This window comes from Strongylocentrotus purpuratus, unplaced genomic scaffold (assembly GCF_000002235.5).
Source record: "Strongylocentrotus purpuratus isolate Spur 01 unplaced genomic scaffold, Spur_5.0 spur5_scaffold_3, whole genome shotgun sequence".
Taxonomy (NCBI): domain Eukaryota; kingdom Metazoa; phylum Echinodermata; class Echinoidea; order Camarodonta; family Strongylocentrotidae; genus Strongylocentrotus; species Strongylocentrotus purpuratus.
The window spans coordinates 26,783,342-26,801,703 of NW_022145609.1; positions in this window are offsets into that span (position 1 = coordinate 26,783,342).

Below are 18,362 nucleotides of genomic sequence, written 5' to 3' on the forward strand. Positions count from 1 at the left end.
ATCTTTGGGCATTACCAAATCATCAAGAAGATTATGTACCTGTAATTTTTTAGAATAACTTTTTTGTTTTGGATGGATATTTGTAATTAGCCAGCCCAGCTTCAAACAATAGCAAAGTACTTCAGTAGAGTTTCTCATACCTCCTTGATACATGTACATGTAGGTAACCAAAATATTTCTTTGCATTTGTACACTTGTACAAAAATGTAAATGCTATACATTGCCTCTAATAGAGAAGAGCGTCAAATATCCCAACCCATTGCGAAATCTGACGTTTCATATTCAACTTCTGCCTCAATAGGCCTGTTTTCATCAGCTCGAGTTTTGCCAAATAACCCGCTATTTTCAGACTCGGGATATTATCCCGAAGCTCAAAATTGCGTGTCGTAACGAGACCGATACGCTCATCACAGATTAGCTCAGGACCCTCAGGTGGGCGCAAATTAGCCCGCTATTTCCTGCTAAATTGGAAACAAGACCAACATTTCTCTGGATATTTTCTCGACCAAATGTCCCGCTAATTGCAACCGCGGGCTGATACAATTTGAGATCAGGATAATTAGAATAGTGGGTTATTTGGTAAACTTGAGTTGATGAAGACAGGCCCAATTCCTGCATTAAGGTGGATATGGAATGGAGTAGATTTGAAGGCTTGATAAGGTTTAGCGCTACAGACTAATCCGAAGTGGGTGTACTGCATTTGGAATTCAGACTTTGAACCGATGACTGTACTAACATCTAAACAGCATGATAGCAGAGTCATAACACACTCTTTAGATGTTATAAATACAATGGAGGTTAAATATATGCATGGAGCAGAATTGAGATTCGAGAATCCTCTATTTTCGATATCAGTAAAGTTTCTGTTGACAGGAAAAGTACCCTATAAACTGTGAAAATTGTACACAGTAATAGCTATTGAAAGTACATAGATTTTCTTACAATACAATTCACAGAAATGCTACTCGCAGGGAGGTGAACAAATGATCATTACATAGCTGCCAACCATTCCTGTTTTGGAGGCATGTTTCCTATTTTTTGGCCTTCAAGTTTTTTTTGAACTCTAGATTCCTCTCTTTTTTTTCCTCAAATTTTCTGTGTGAAAAGCATAAAACATCAAATTTGTTCAAAGGTTAGGAAGGTAATGATGTACTTTCAGCCCTTTATGGTGGAAAATAATATGTGTACACATATTTACAATGTACAATTGATAATTACTGCATGAAACATTAAGCACTGGTACTCAGTTTTAATCAGGTCAGCAAATTGATGTAATTTTGAGAGCACGTACGTTTGGTATCCGCCCTGAATTTTATATATAGATGGAATCATGGATTTCTGATATGATATACCGTAGAATTGAGAAACATCCCTCAGGCTGTATAATTAGTTTTTAATTAGACTGATGGGCATGCTTAAAAATGAGACAGTTAGGCCATTAAAAAAATATACATGTTTAGCTTTCCCGCCCACTTCCTTTTTGGGGGCCGCCTCCTATTTTATTTTATTTTTTGAATTTTGAATTTTGTTGAATTTTTTTTTTTTTGTTGAAATGTTTTTGAAATTTGTTTAAATAAAAAAAACATGAAAAACACTGCTCAAATGGATCTATTTCTGATTAAAAAATATTTTTAAAATGTCGGCGGCCATCTTGAAAAATAGCCCGACTGTCAGGGGAAATGTACCGAGCAGCCATTTTGAGTGGCCATTTTCGAAAGAAAACAAAGAGAAAAAAAGGGCCTCCTCCTTCCTATTTTTCAAAAAAAGAGGACGCTAAATATGTTTGTTTTTTTATTTGGTCTTATATATATATAAAAGGTCCATGAATTTTGTGAGATTGTGCTTGCATAGTAGAACAGTTGCAGGCCGGAATGGACAATCACCTGAACTTGTTGACTATGTTACATCATCGGAATGGGAGACCAAACAGTTTGATTTGCAACCTCAAGTAGAATTAAGGCTGTGCATTGTCATTGTTAAGGTTGTTATGTATTGAGCAATTGGCATTGTTGAAAGGGACTTGAGGAAGTAGTTCATCTTCCACTCTAACAGTACAGGAGGCAGGCATTTTCATACATAATTACCAAAATTAATAAAACCGGGTCAACGGAATGCATGAATGGTGAACACATACATGTTTTATGAGGCTGTAAAGAATTCAGCTTGCATTTAATTTCACTATGTGACTGAATGGATCACCTTGGCCATGTTTACTATGTTGATCTTATTATCCCACCAAAGAAAAGAATTATGCAAAGAATGACCAATTTTTGTTCCTGCTTACATTTATACACCCTTATTTCTGATAGCCACATCTAATTTCCTCTGGAATCTCATGATTTTTCAAACGATTTAGGAGAAAAATAAATCATAATCTATACATTTTATTTGCCAATTATTCACAGAAAAAAGATTATTGAGTATTCCTCACCATTCAGTTGCAATTAATCTTTTTGAATCTGGATAATTGTGGTTAATATCAAAAACCTTTTCATAAGCAAAAGATATTCACTCAACGATCAACATTCATTTTGTAATAATCCTCACCTCAATTGTATTCAATATATTTACATGAACTGCTCAAGTACAGAACCAAGGATGCTACTTATGTTTTAGTCTATAATGTGCATGTATTCAATAGTTAATAGTGAGTGCTTTAAATATTCATATACACCAAACAAAATCATTATTTTTTTTAATAATAGAGATTTCAAAAATTATGTCAGTTAGTTTCTTTAAAAAAAAAAGTGTAGATTCTATTTTCTTGTAAATTGTTTCATTCTGAGAGCTCTCCCTCTACATTTTCACACTTTGTGCATGCTGGATTGTAATGATTCAAACATTGATCTATCAAAGCGATTTATGTCAGAATCTGTGACTTTTATTGAGTGACCTTCTGAGCTGTGCAAGCAAGCACGTACCTGTGCCTTCAACTTCAATCGCCATGTTTCTTTCAAATCATTGCATTGTACCAGTGGCAATTTCAAAGCACAGATAGATTTTAGTATATGAAGGCTACAGTGTAATATACATGTACAATGTATGTCATGGTAATGTACACTTACCGTATACTGTATTTGTTTATTTTGTTTTGTTTTTTTGCTTTGTTACTTGTTTTGTTTTTTTGCTTTGTTACTTGTTTTTTTCATGTAGATATTTTTAGGGTAGTTTTTGTCATTTTCTTTGTTTTAATTTTGGGGTGCATTCATAGTTCAATAGTGTCTTATCAGAACTAGCCTTATATAACAATTTAAATAAAAAAATATATAAAAATAACAATAAAAAATAACAGTCCATTAATTGGAACTTTTTCTCCTTCAAACCTGTCCATAACATGGTGATTAATTTGCTCTTAAATTTGGAAATGTATATATTGGATTGGACTTTATATATATATACTATATATATACATAGTATGAACAGCAGATTGTTTTGGGGCCTTAAACTTGCAGGAATATGGGGGTTGCATGGGTATTGCAATATGTACTTGATACTACACATGCATCTACAGTACATGTACATGCATTGTACAATTTACCATGTCACCACATCCTGTTTCAGCGCTCCACACACTAACAGCTAGTACATGAATGTATTCTTTTTTTCAATTCTTTTATATTTGTGCTATGATGCTTGTAGTGACTAAACTTTTTTTCATGCTTTCAGATTTGTTTCCTACATTGTAATTGAGTATATCCCCAAATTACTGTATAGAGAACAATGTGTCTTTCAAAATAGAATGCTCTCTACTTTTCATCGTTTAGAGTACAATACATACAGTGTAGGCCCAAAATCATATGTAGTTGAAATACTAGTATTTTACAATACATTTTTATGCCTCCGCCACCGAAGGTGGTGCCGGAGGCATCATGTTTTCGGGTTGTCCGTCCGTACGTCCGTCCGTCCGTACGTCCGTCCGTCCGTCCGTACGTCCGTCCGTACGTCCGTCCCGTTTGACCGTTATCACAATATCTCAAGAACCATTTAAGATTTAAACTTAAGACTCGGGAATAGTATTTATCACCATAGGAAGACGATCTGATTAGATTTTGGAGTACGTAGGTCAAAGGTCACAGGTCACAGAGGTCAACTTATGAAATTCCTTGTATTGAGTTTGTTAGCGCGATATCTCAAGAACCATTTGAGATTTAAACTTCAAACTTAAGGATAGTATGTATCACCATAGGAAGACGATCTGATTAGATTTTGGAGCACGTATGTCAAAGGTCAAGGGTCACAGAGGTCAACTTATGAAATTCCATACATTGAGATTGTTATCATGATATCTCAAGAACCACTGGAGATTTAAACTTCAAACTTGGTGATAGTGTGTATCACTATAGGAAAACAATCTGATTACATTTTGGAGCACGTAGGTCAAAGGTCAAGGGTCATAGAGGTCAACTTATGAAATTCCATACATTGAGATTGTTATCATATCTCAAGAACCACTGGAGATGTAAAAACTTCAAACTTAAGGATAGTATGTATCACCATAGGAAGACGATCTGATTAGATTTTAGAGCACGTAGGTCAAAGGTCAAGGGTCACAGAGGTCAACTTATGAAATTCCATACATTGAGATTGTTATCATAATATCTCAAGAACCACTGGAGATTTAAACTTCAAACTTAATGATAGTGTGTATCACCATAAGAACACAATCTGATTAGATTTTGGAGCACGTAGGTCAAAGGTCAAAGGCCACAGCGCACATTATGAATGCAAAAACAGCTTGTGATCGCGTTATCTCAAGAACCGATTGATGCCAAAATTAGGTCATGTTTGTTACTTGCAGAGCCAATGAACTGAGTAGATTCTTGGTTCATAAGGTCAAAGGTCAAAGGTCATGGGCCCATTATGTATGCAAAAATAGCTTGTGAACGCATTCTCATTAGAACTGACAGATGGATTACTATTTAACTCAGAACATCTTGCAGAGCCAATGAACTGAGTAGATTTTATGGTCATGAGGTCAAAGATCAAAGGGTCATATATGTATATGAGAAATTGCTTGTAATCACAATATTCTGAGAACCTGTCAATGGATTACCATTGAACGTGAATTCAATTTTTTTTTTCTGTTTTGGTTTGTAAAATTGCTCTATAACGGAGGCATCATTTTCGACTGCGCGCAGTCGAATTCCATCTAGTTTTGTATTGATGTCATCCATAGACATCTAAACTACAAATTATGTTAAATCTCTCTATTAAATTATATGGTTGTAAATAAGACTTGATGTACACTGTATATGAGGAAATTAAAATGATTTATTAGATAATGTATCTTCACACAGTGAATGAAAACTTTATCTTCTGTTGTGCATGTGGTGCTAAGCAGAAAAAGGAATATGTTTTTTTTTTAATAAATTAGTTAGGATTTAAATTAGAGAGGTTTGTAAGTAAAAACATGTCATCAGTTTGACAGTCATTTTTAATTTTCTAGACCAAGTTAGTCAACATTCACACAAAAGACTTATAAAGATAACAATATATATGGTTACACCTGTAGGTTAAAAGTTGCCGTCTGTGTAGTAGGGAATAGAATTTGTGTATCACACACATTCTTTATGACTATGCTTTGTCATTTTAATATCATATCAAAAAGTGAATAGAGGTTCATGATTTCATCTGCATAAGTTTAGAATGATTATTTTTTAATCATCAATTGTAATAATGAACATGAAGCATATACACATGAATATAAACCCACTTCTGCTTGCACACTGAGTCTCTGAAGGATATTTTGTTTAAAGCATTCTCCATTACCTGTAGCTCGCCAATTTCATCTTGACATTTACAGTGTAATAATCATAAAGTAACATGCACGTAAGTGCTAGCACAGCTACGATTGTGTATTGGGTTTAGCAAGGTAAAAATATCATGCATCGCAGTTGCACGTACGCTGCACAAATTGGAGTATGCCTGCTTCGTAATTATTATAGTCATGGGTATTGATGACCTTCGATTATGAACAATCAACGGTTTTTGAGACCTCGATGTCATCCTACAACTCTCTCCCTGTCATATCGTCAATACGATAAATTTTTCATTAATAACATGTACCGTGCATGTGTGAATTATTAGCTGGTGCAATGCTTCATATATTATCTTCATGTACATGCATGTACTCTTGCGGGGAAATGATTTTGCATATTTCTTAGCGGTACTTTTATAATTTTGAATAAATACATGAGAATTTTTTTTTTTGATGCAACTACTTATTAAATCTACATACATATTTGGTTTGATATACAGTCAAACCTGTCTATAACGACCGCCCAAGGGAAGCACAAAAAGTGGCCTTTGCAGACAGGTGGTCTTTGTAGACAGGTTCCTTTAGTACATGATTCAATGAGAAACCATTTTCAAGGGAAACAACAAATGTGGCCTTTGTAGACAGGTGGTCTTTGTAGACAGGTGGTCACTAAAGCAGGTTTGACTGTACATTTACACTTGAAATTTTATATACACCCTGTACTTAATCCAATTAGCCCTCCGGGATAATATTTCGTGCTTTCATATTCATGTAGATGTACATGTATATAGTGCGGTATGAAAATATGTATATATATATACCGGTATATATATATCTCCCCTGATGCTGTGAATTATGCCCTGTCAGTTTGCGATGCAATGTAAGATCAAATATTGACGCTTACCATAATCATTCAGAATTTTCAGCATTTCTGACCTTTTCTGCAGTACTGCAGTTATGCCACCCCAACACTACACACTGTTTTCAGGAAGTAAACGTACACCGCATTTTTTTCTTCTTTGTATTTCATGACAAGGAATAGTAGAAACCACATTTATTGATCCTTAAAAGGTTTCCACTTGTATGTGTTTTAGCAGCTGGGCTGTTAAACATACATACCATACCTGTATTCTACAAATTAAAATACATATATTTTATGGATTTGTTGCATATTTATACTAAATTAGCTCACATGCTACATGGCGCAGTAAATTATAAATACACATACAAGTCAAGTGTGTAATTGCTCAATTGTCATTACCATCCAAAATCTGATTTCATTCAATGTTTTTATCATCGGCCGGTATATTGAGGGGGTTTTAATGAAATTTACACAGGTAGTTAATGATGTACATGTTTGCAAGCAAAGTATTACCTTGTATCTGTATGCAAGATGAACAGAGCTGCTTATCTTGTATCTAACCCTAACCCTAACCCTAACCCTATCGGTGTACCGGTATATGTGCATGTACCTGTATATCTCTATATCATTGGTTGCATTATATCGTAACACGATACTTTATTGAACAGGTTTACTGAAATATTAACTTAACAGTTTAGCAACTGTTCATAAATCTGTGAGTGGTTTTAGTTATAGAATTTTAGTGATTAAACGTTTATGACGACAATTTCACCAGTTCAATGATATAAGCTTTCTTTATCCCTCCCCCGATATCCTATTGAAATAACCTACAAAAACCTGAATTGAAAATAGAAAGAGATGAACTGTTTTACATCGAACAAAGAAAATGGTGAGTCGTTTCACCATTGTGTTTTTAATTGTATTCAATCAAGCTCGAGCACCCACTCTATTCTATATTGAGCTCGTCACTACCGCCTTGCTCTTGGGAATATCCAAGGCAATTATTCAGAATAGAAGCTTTCTCTAATTCAATTGTACATGTACATGTACATTGTAACTGTAACAAGTAAGATGTAGTAGAGATCCCTCTTGTTCTTATGTAAAAACTGTATGTGATAAAAATAATTGTATTTGATTATGAGCATGTACACTGTACCGGTGTACTGTAGATTTCTCTCTCAATCATACAAGCTCATACATGTACATGTATATTGTACAATACATTGCCTGACATGATTTTTTTTCGCCTACGGTAGCCCTTTTATTCCAAAATCTTATTTGCCTATACATGTACAAAATAGAAAGTTGTTGCTTTAAAAAAACCAAAGTGCCCTGTATTTGATGTCATTGCAAAGCCAGCTTCTTCACTTCATGATCATGAGTAGCCTCTATTGGCATCAATTGTGTTGACTTGAACATTTCCATGAAAAACAAGGGTGGCAATGAGAGGGTTTATCAATCCAGTGGCTCAAAGAACCTGCCATTTTCATAGGTCATTGGGAATATAAACAATTTCTTGCTTTAATATTTTTTTGTATATATGTAATAACTGGTCTTTCATTGGGACAAAGTGCCTCAAAGTCATTGTACTTGAGTTGGGCAAGGGGAAATAATAAATGCTAATATTGAGAGGTGCTGTGGACGAGTGGATAAGTCGCCGGACTGTGGATCACAAGGTCCGTGGTTCAAGTCCCGCCGCAGCACTAATGTCCTTTGGCAAGACATTGATCTACATTTGCCACTCTCCACCCAGGTGTTAAATGGGTACCTGGTAGGATGCGAAAGCTAATGTGGTTAGATTAGCAAGTGTGCGCATGTAAAAATGACGACTGGCTGGAATGCTCCCCAGGGAGTGGAGAATGTGCATACATTGTGTGCGGGTAAGCCTGAATCCAATGACCGGGGTAATAATATACTTATCTGTAAAGCGCTTTGTGAGGGCCTCCGATCCTGAAAAGCGCTATATAAGAACGAGCTATTATTATTATTATTATTATTAAAGGATGAATGCATGTACATGTAGTTTTGTGGCTACCACTATTCAGTTTTCACATAGTCATAGGATTGAGTGTCTGATTATTACCATGCTCCCCAAATTGCATGCAGTCACATTTAGTTTTAAGGCTGTACTTAACAAAATTCAGTGCTGTTTATCAAATTGTGGGACAACTTTCCAGATATTGTCTTGTGTCAGAATTGTGACATCATAAGTGATGATGTCACAATATTAGCTTATAGTATTTGTCATGAAGTCACAGTCACTAGTTCTATGGTATTTTGTTTGTTAGGAAGCACTGATCACTGAAGTAGTAGAGTTTGAGGTCAACTGGTGAACCTCAGGCATTCTTATTGTTTTAAACTAATAACCATGGCAACTGGTAACTATGACATCATCATGGGTGTGTTCTCTATTTGTATAAGTGTGAAATGAAGGCCATTGATATTTGTAGATCCGTAGAAGTTGTGTATACATACTGATAGTAGACATTTACATGTAAACATGTTGGCTTATACGTATAAATTCTAAAAGAGAAGTGACCTTCCATAAAGCTGTGCGTAAAGTTATGAATGACTTAACAAATGATATGAATATGAAGAGCCAAATGGGATGCCTGAAAATGTTCCTGACATTTTAACAAAGTGTGACTATATTTTCCGTAATCTCAATTAAATTGTAGCCCCCAAAAACACTTTGCATTAAAATGTTTTGTTGATAATGATAAGGTTAGTCTACATCTGCATATTTTTAACTTTAGCTTATGCAATTAAAGATGAAGTTGAGTTCTGGTCATGCGATTGCATTGTGAAAGAAACAGTGTGGAATTGACCAGAAAAAGTTGATCGTCTAGCATATTGTATTGCAAGGTTCTGGAATCATCAAAATGATAAGAAATTGGCCAAGTCTTGGTAAAGTTACAAACACTGTACACAGAAAGATGTACATGGGACTACATGAACACGTGGCGTAAAAAAACCTACCCCCCGAGTTTTATGATGTACATGACATATTTAGAATATGAAGGCATTTGAAGAGCCGTGCTTTTCAGGGAACATGTTTTATCTGATGTTCTTCCACACTTGCATAATAAGAATGATAACGCTCACAAATTATTTTTTCACCTCTTCCCAGAACTCAACCTTCTCTTTAAAAGGATTCAAGAATCCCAATTAGCTCTTCATATTCAAGTCATTCGTAAATTCATGCGCAACTTTACGCAGAGCTTTATGAAACGCCCCTCCCCCCTGGTAGAGTACAGATAAATTCAGACTGCACTTGACCCAGTTTCACAGCTCATTTCACTCCTGTATGTTTACTCGAGCAGTGTATTTTTGACATCATTTCCAATCCACATGGACGGACGTTCTTCAAAACTTACACGGTATTGAATGCATTCCTCTGCAATAAGTTAGGTTGTTGTAGTTGTTGTTGGTTTGGTTGTACATCCTGGGGGGTGTTTCACAAAGATCCTAAGTTGAACTTATCTCTAAGTTGGACTTAAAAATTATGGAAAGCCATTAGCATCTTTGAAAATATTTTGTAAAAGTTATTTTGAAAGGCATTAATTGTTTATTCAAATCATTCATACTTTCTATCATCAAGGAGATTTCATGTTCTGGATGTGGAATTAATAAAAAGTCTAAAATACTTGAATTTCTGCTTTTGAATATATTTCATTTAAAGACTCCAATGGCTGTCCATAATTTTTAAGTCCAACTTAGAGTTAAGTTCTACTTAGGATCTTTGTGAAACACCCCCTGTACCTGTACAGGCACTTATCATACAATGTTGCATATTAATTTTATACCCTTTCAGATTTTCAGTAGATCATGCATAAACCAAATATGAATTTGTCATTCCGACTATTACGAAGCCATTCCAAAGCCATGAATATGCATATTTCCACGTAAAAACAAGCTTATGTTTAATTTTCAATGAATGTACCGGTATTTTGTGCCAGGCATCAGCATGTACATGTAAAATCATGAAGATCTATCTTATATCTCCATGGTAAAATCTAGGTATACATGTATATGAGTAAGAAAATTGCAGTATACAACTATACATGTAAATGTACATAAGGATTGAACTACTTCATTGCTTCATTGAAGGTATGTTTGAGTGGGAAATGAAGTGCAGTATTGGTTTGAGAACTGATTTTTATTTTGAATTGATTTTGTTATTTTTGCTGTTCCTTTTGCGCAGAGGTACATTAAGATGAAATCATGTAGTTAAAAATTAGAAATTTTATGAGAAAGTGACAAATTTATTGTAAGCTATAGATACACCTACACCTATGTACAGCTGTAGTTAAGGTATTCGGATATACATTCATAACAAAGAAGAAAGGGGATACCGTATATGAAGTTTTCTTGTTTGATTGCTTGTAGAATGCAGTTAATTTATTCATGAGGTTTCACTGCTGTGCATATACAGTAAGTTAATATTTGGTGAAACTTGGAGGATGCTATCACATAACAATTCAAATGAATATATTTCCCCTTTTTTTCATGCTGTATTGTACAGAAAGATCAGGTTTTATTGATTGGTCCATTTTGTTGTATAAAAAAGTATGGTAGTTTACAAGGGTGATATGACAATGATGTGCAAGGGAAGGAAAGTAGATTATGTGTAATTATTCTTACAGAGGTATAATAAGGACTGTATTCATTCATGATAGTTAGACTGTATATTTTGCACCTATATGAAAAATGCCAAAGCGCAACTCAAGAATTAAAAAAAATCATGCACCTTGGTGTTTTTATGTAATCAGGAATCGATTGTACTGGAAGAATATTATATGTGTGAAGAATGGTTGTATTTGTACAGTAAATGTTTGAATGTATGTATGCAATTGATTGAATAAATAATATTACCATCCACCTAACTTGGACTGAAAAGGTTTTCAAGGATCTTTCTTTATGCGTTCTGACTGGTGTCTTTGAGCTCAGGTATATCTGATATGCACGTTGATATAACATGCTCATAAGCAGGATATTGGATGGGCATTGAGAGAATGGAAAGAGGAGGGGAGAGGGGGAGGGTAAGAGAAAGAGAAAGAGGAATAGTGCATGAGAGAGAAAGAGGGAGAACAGAAAGAGAATGGGATAAGAGCATGAGAAAGAAAATGGGAAAGAAAGGACCGCTTAGAGGGAATACGCAATTTGCGGTATAGAAATATATTTTATTATTATTATTATTATTGTAAGAGAGAATGGAAAAAGAAAGGGATAAGAGAATGAGAAAGAAAGGGGTAAAAGAATGGGAGAAAGGGAGGAGTAGAGAATGAAAGATGAAGGGGAAATGAGAAAGATAGGAAAAGACAGGTAGAAAATGAGAGAGGAAATGGGATTAAGAAAGAAAGAGATCAAAAGTATGAGAAAAAGAGGGAGATTGAGAAAGAAAGAGAGAGGGAATAGATTATGGGAGAGAAAGAGGGGCAAACAATAAGAGAGTGAGGAGACTCAGGAGAGGGAATGAGAGAAAGAGAGAAATGAGAGATAGGGTAGAATGAGAGAGAAAGAAAATGGGAAAGAAAGGGATAAAGAGAGAATGGAAAAAGATGAAATAATAAAAGAGAAAGACATGTAGAAAATGAAAGAGGAAGGGAGAGGGGAGATGGGAGGATGAGAAAAAAGAAAGCGATAGTGAATGAGAGAGAAGGTTGGAGTGAATGAGAAAGAAAGAAAGTTGGAGAGGATAAGAAATAAAGAGGGAGAAGAGAAAGAGAATGAGAAAAATGTGGAAGAAAGAAAGAAACGGAGGAGTATAGGAGGAGTATAGAGCATGAAAGAAAAAAGTGAGAATTAGAAATATAGGAAAGAGAATAAAAGAGAAAGATAGATAGAGATTGAGAGAGGAAAGGGGACTAAGAAAGAAAAGGATGAGAAAAGGGGGGAGAATGAGAAAGAAGATAATGGGAGAGAAAGAGGGGCAAATAATAGGAGAGTGAGGAGAAGAAATGTGAGAAGGAGAGATATGGGGAAGGCAGATAGAGACAGTAGGAATAAGAAATAAGTTATATTAATGGCAGGCTGAGAGACAGAGAAAGATACAAGATAAATGCTAAGTGTCAGTGATCACCATAAAGTGTAATAATGATCATGGATTCGAGATGCACTCAAGAGAATTGTGCACTGCAAAATCTGTTGAAATGACTAGGCATATGTATACCTATCAGCAAGCTTTTGGCCTGATATGAATAATTAGATTGGCTGGATTAAATTCGAGGTAAGTGTTATACCTTCAATATTTTTCATATAATTCTGGTATACCCCTTCAAGACCAGCTAATGTCATAAAATTAATTAAAATGTATTTCAAGACTGATTTGCATGATATACATGTAGATTGATGAGGTGAGGGATAGAAAAAAAATTAAAATGGAAGTAATTATGTATAGAAGTGTGAGTGGAGAGAAAGGGATGCATACAAATTGAGCTGAAGTACAGGGGTCAATGAAGAATGAATTGTTAAAGAACATGTCCAAAAGTTAAAAAGATATTTGAATGTGAATATTCTAGATGGATAAGAAATTGTGTTTGAAAAGTTATTGATAGAATTTAGGAATAATGAGATAGTTGAATAATAATTTTCCCGCCATATGAATACACTGTACTAATAACAATCTAACCTTTGAAAACAAAGGCCTACAAAAGAAGGAATTTGCTCAATGCTCATAGAAATACCTCAATGAGAGGCCTATTAGCATTTTGTATAACCTCTCTGCATTTGTAGCTCTTAGTGTGTTACCCACACTCTACAAGACCAGGAAGGTGGTCAGTGAGAAAGAATTAAAAAGAATAAAATATACAATGTTCAACATATCGTGTTTGAAGTGGCTAAGACGGGAAGAGAGAATAAACAGAGAAGACCAAACTAGAGCATTCATATATTATATGTTATTGCTAGATTACAGGTACACGACACTTGGGCGTACACAATGATATGTTGTGCAAACTACAGAGCTCCAGATAAGTCACCATCAAGCGAGGTTGCCATGGTAATGTTCCAATAAATCTCAGGAGGAGGTGCATAGTGCGTGTTTTGATTTTAAGGTTTGCTTTAAGAATGCAATTAATGAATCACTATAATCATGCAATCTAGTGCGGTTTTATTTATATCAAGAAACATAGAACATCTGTTGCTTGGATATACTTCTGGAAAACTCTGCACAATCAAACCCTTTTGTACTATCATCCTGCCGTAGAATGTCAATTGTATCATGTTTGGACTAAGCCTTGCTAGATATGTGTATTTCTTCTGGCTTATACCCCCTTTTGAAACCCAAGTACATTAAGTACACAACAACAACAACAACAACAACAACAACAACAACAACAACAACAACAAGAAATTAATCCCCTTCAAATTTAACTGAAAAAGCACCTGATATTGTATCCAATTTAATTTTTATTTTGCATGTCAGAACTTGCTTCAGAGTTTCGTCCTTCCCCACCCCTCTTTAACAAAATTCTTATTCCGCCCCTGCTTAGAGTCATTGTAGATCAAAATCAACATTTATTATTCCCCGCACTCTGCAGACTTCACCTCAATCCTCCCTCCATCATACGTGTAAAAATGTGGTAGCATTATTGTGATCAAGGATAAAAGCATGATGTGCTCCATTAAACATGCAAGTGATGTATACTGCAATTATGAATAATGCACGTGAACAAGAGAGATCATGGGAAAGGACTCTCTCTCTCCCCCTCTCTCTCTCTCTCTCTCTCTCTCTCTCTCCATCTCTCTCTTTCTCCATGTCTCTATATCTCTCTCTTTCTCTATCAGTCTCTCCATCTCTCTCTCTCTCTCTCTCTCTCTCACACACACACACACACACACACACTCCCCTAGGCCCACCTCTCTCCCTAGCTTCCCACCTCCCTCTCCCCTCTATCTCTCTTTCTCTCTCCCCCTCTCCCTTTCTCTCTCTCTCTCTCTCTCTCTCTTTCTCTTTCTATTTCTCTCGCTCTCCCTCTCCCCCTTTCTCTCTCTCTTTCTATTTCTCTCGCTCTTTCCCCAGCTCCCCCCTCTCGCTCTCTCTCTCGCTTTCTCTCTCTCTCTCTCTCTCTCTCTCTCTCTTTCTCTCTCTCTCTCTCTCTCTCGTTTGTATTTCTTCACAGAAAATGCAAATTAAATTCTGAACATCATGCAATATGTAATAGAAAAAATGAACCTTCAACATACATATATATATATATATATATATATATACATTACATGTTCAGGAATACTTAGCAAGTCATCAAAAGTTAAGAGAGAGAGAGAGAGAGAGAGAGAGAGAGAGAGAGAGAGAGAGAGAGAGAGAGAGAGAGAGAGAGAGAAAGAGAGAGAGGGAGAGAGATCAACATCATGATCAATATCATGATCATATCAAGACAGAAATGAGTCTTTTCAAAAAGTTTACTTTTTGAAAACTGAATTGCAGATAATGTAACAGTTGAGGTACAGGTCATTAAACAGGCTTTCCTGTTTAAAATGTGTCTTGAAATTTTGTTTAAACATGGGTAGCAGTAATTTAATGACAGGTTTTGCTTTCATGTTGAGATTAAAACAAAAGGGAAATAAAAGGGTCACAACATTTTTGTTTCTTTCTTTTTCATTCATTATTATTTATGTACATGGACATGACTGTGTGTATGCGCTCGCATCGTGACACTAGAGGGAGGTATACTCTTTTGGTGAGCAGTAAAGGTTCAATGCACACATTAAGATGCTGTTTCTCTTTTCTTTCTTTGCCATAACTTCTTTATAGTCTGCTTATTCTCCCCAAGTCTCCCTCTCTCTCCCTCTCTGTCTCTCTCTCTCTCTCTTTCACTTTCTTTTCCCTCTTATTAAAGGTACTATGTCCCATTTGCAGGCCAAAAAAATGAAAAAGTTAAATTCAAACTGCATTTGAAAGATAATACTAATTTAGAGCTTCCCTAAAAAAGGTGGGGCTTGAAAATATTTTCAAGTGGAAAAAACGACTATTAGTTGTCAAATCGACTTTAGGGCTATAGAGCCCAAAAGTAATAGTCTCGATTTTCAGACAATTGTACCGAATGGTCATACGTTTTATGCTGCGCAAAGATTCAATCAGTTTAATCTTGGCCATCACAAGAAGTGGGTTATTGATGTAGACAAATGCTCATGTACCCTTTACAACTCTTTTCATGTATGTTATTACCAAAGAAGAAAAAAGCCAGTCAGTCACTCAATAGTGTCTGATAGTGAAGTCTAGCAAGTAAACGGGTTTCCTTGCATAATTTGAATATGAGGACACTGCTAACGTTTAAATTTCACAGATAGGACATACATGAAATATTCATAATTCCGGCAAAGTTCTGCAGAATTTGAGGTTGGCTGCAAAAGGGACATAGTACCTTTAAGAGCCTCTTCTCATAAATGCCATTTGTCACTTGGCATAGATATCCTTCTTCCTTTGCAATAGGCGTCCCTGTTCCATTCTCAAAATTGCCCTTTTTCATTTCTGGTAAGTGCCCCTTTTCAGATACGAGAAATGCTCATTTTCACTTCGTATAAGTAACCCCTTCACCTCTGATCATTGCCCCTTATCAAATCTAGGAGGTGCCATTTTTACTTAGACAATTGCCCCTTTTACTTTGTAGAATTTGCCCCTTCCCCTTCCGATAAGTGCTATACATTTCATTTTAGATGAGCTCTCATTTTCACCTCTGATAAAAGCTTTTATTTTAACACATGCTGATAAGTGCCCCTCTACTTTGTATTAAGAGCCCCTTCCCCTTCTTATGAATACCCCGTTTCTCCTCTCATAGGTGCCCCTTTTTATTTTAATACGTGACCTTTCCTCACTAATAAGTGCCCTTTCTCCTTCTGATAAAAGCCCCTATTGAAATATGATACGTGCCCCTTTTCCTTCAACAAAGGCACATTATCCTTTATAACAAGTGCCCATTTTCATCTCTGTATATGGTGACTCAGTGCCTCTTTTAAGGTACAAAAAGTGTCTCTTTTCACCTCTGATAAAAGTTCCTTTTTTATTTTTGAAAGCACCCTTTTCCTTTTGAAAAAGAACGGAGCGCATTCCCTTTCTCATAAATGTCCCTTTTCATCTCCTTTTAGTGCCCCTTTTATTTTGACACATGCCCTTTTCCCTTTCTAATAAGTATCCTTTTTCCTTTCTGATAAGTGCCCCTTTTTCTATTTGACGAGAGCCCTTCCCCTTTTTTTAAATACCTGTATTAAAATCTGATATATGTGCCCCTCTTCATGGTGAGTGCCTCTTGCAGGTGCGAGAATTATCCATTTTCACCTCTGATATATAAATGCCCAAATTAATATATGGTAAGTGCCCCTTTTCCTACAAGTCCATAACTACGGTGCCCCTGATTTTAACAACTTAGAGCAAGCTTTTCTTTAATTCCCCCAACTTGATATTCTTTTCAGTCTTTCATGATAAGATTGTGGTTAACTATATTTATACACCATCAGGAACCCCTCTTTATAAGATGTGATTTTTTGCCACTGCGACCTCCCAAATTTTGTTGCTCGCTCGCAGATGGATATGCAGACCATCACGGGACCATCACACCCAACTGAAAAGTTTGATGTCTCGGACCAGGTCAAGAGAGAAATAACACATATTAAAACCATCCCTGCAACTGTCATCCCAATCTTGACAACGTATAGGGGTACAAAAGCACCCTTTTCCTTTTGAAAAAGAACGGAGCGCATTCCCTTTCTCATAAATGTCCCTTTTCATCTCTTTTTAGTGCCCCTTTTATTTTGACACATGCCCTTTTCCCTTTCTAATAAGTATCCTTTTTTCTGATAAGTGCCCCTTTTTCTATTTGACGAGAGCCCTTCCCCTTTTCTTAAATACCTGTATTAAAATCTGATATCTGTGCCCCCTTCATGGTGAGTGCCTCTTGCAGGTGCGAGAATTATCCATTTTCACCCCTGATATATAAATGCCCCAATTAATATATGGTAAGTGCCCCTTTTCCTATAAGTCCATAACTACGGTGCCCCTGATTTTAACAACTTAGAGCAAGCTTTTCTTTAATTCCCCCAACTTGATAGTTATATTCTTTTCAGTCTTTCATGATAAGATTGTGGTTAATTATATTTATACACCATCAGGAACCCCTCTTTATAAGATGTGATTTTTTGCCACTGCGACCTCCTAAGTTTGTTTGTGTTGCTCGCTCGCAGATGGATATGCAGACCATCACGGGACCATCACACCCAACTGCAAAGTTTGATGTCTCGGACCAGGTCAAGAGAGAAATAACACATATTAAAACCATCCCTGCAATGTCATCCCAATCTTGACAACGTATAGGGGTACATACATACCAATGCTTTAAAAACGTATATTTTAGCCAATTTGAGATCTTCCTTTGAAAGTGTCCCTTTTATTCTTTCAGAAAGTGCAATTTTTGCTGTACGTACACCCTTATTTGTTTTAAAGTAAAAAAAAAAAATACGATGCTTTTAATAATTATGAAGAATGTGTCAAAATTGGTTATATATAAAGCTTCAATAAAATGTTGAAATGACAAAGAGGGCTTTCCATTGTGAAACGCTTGAATAACTTATTAACCAGTGCTGATTTATTCAAGAAGTTACTCTTGTGACGGTTTCGAGGAAATGGTCCGGCCCTGAACTTAACTGGTCTTGAACTTGAACTTAACTTTAATGGAACACCTTTTGGCCGCGCCCCTGAACAAAATCCGGGAAGCAGTATGACACGCTGGGTATAAATCAATAATCAGT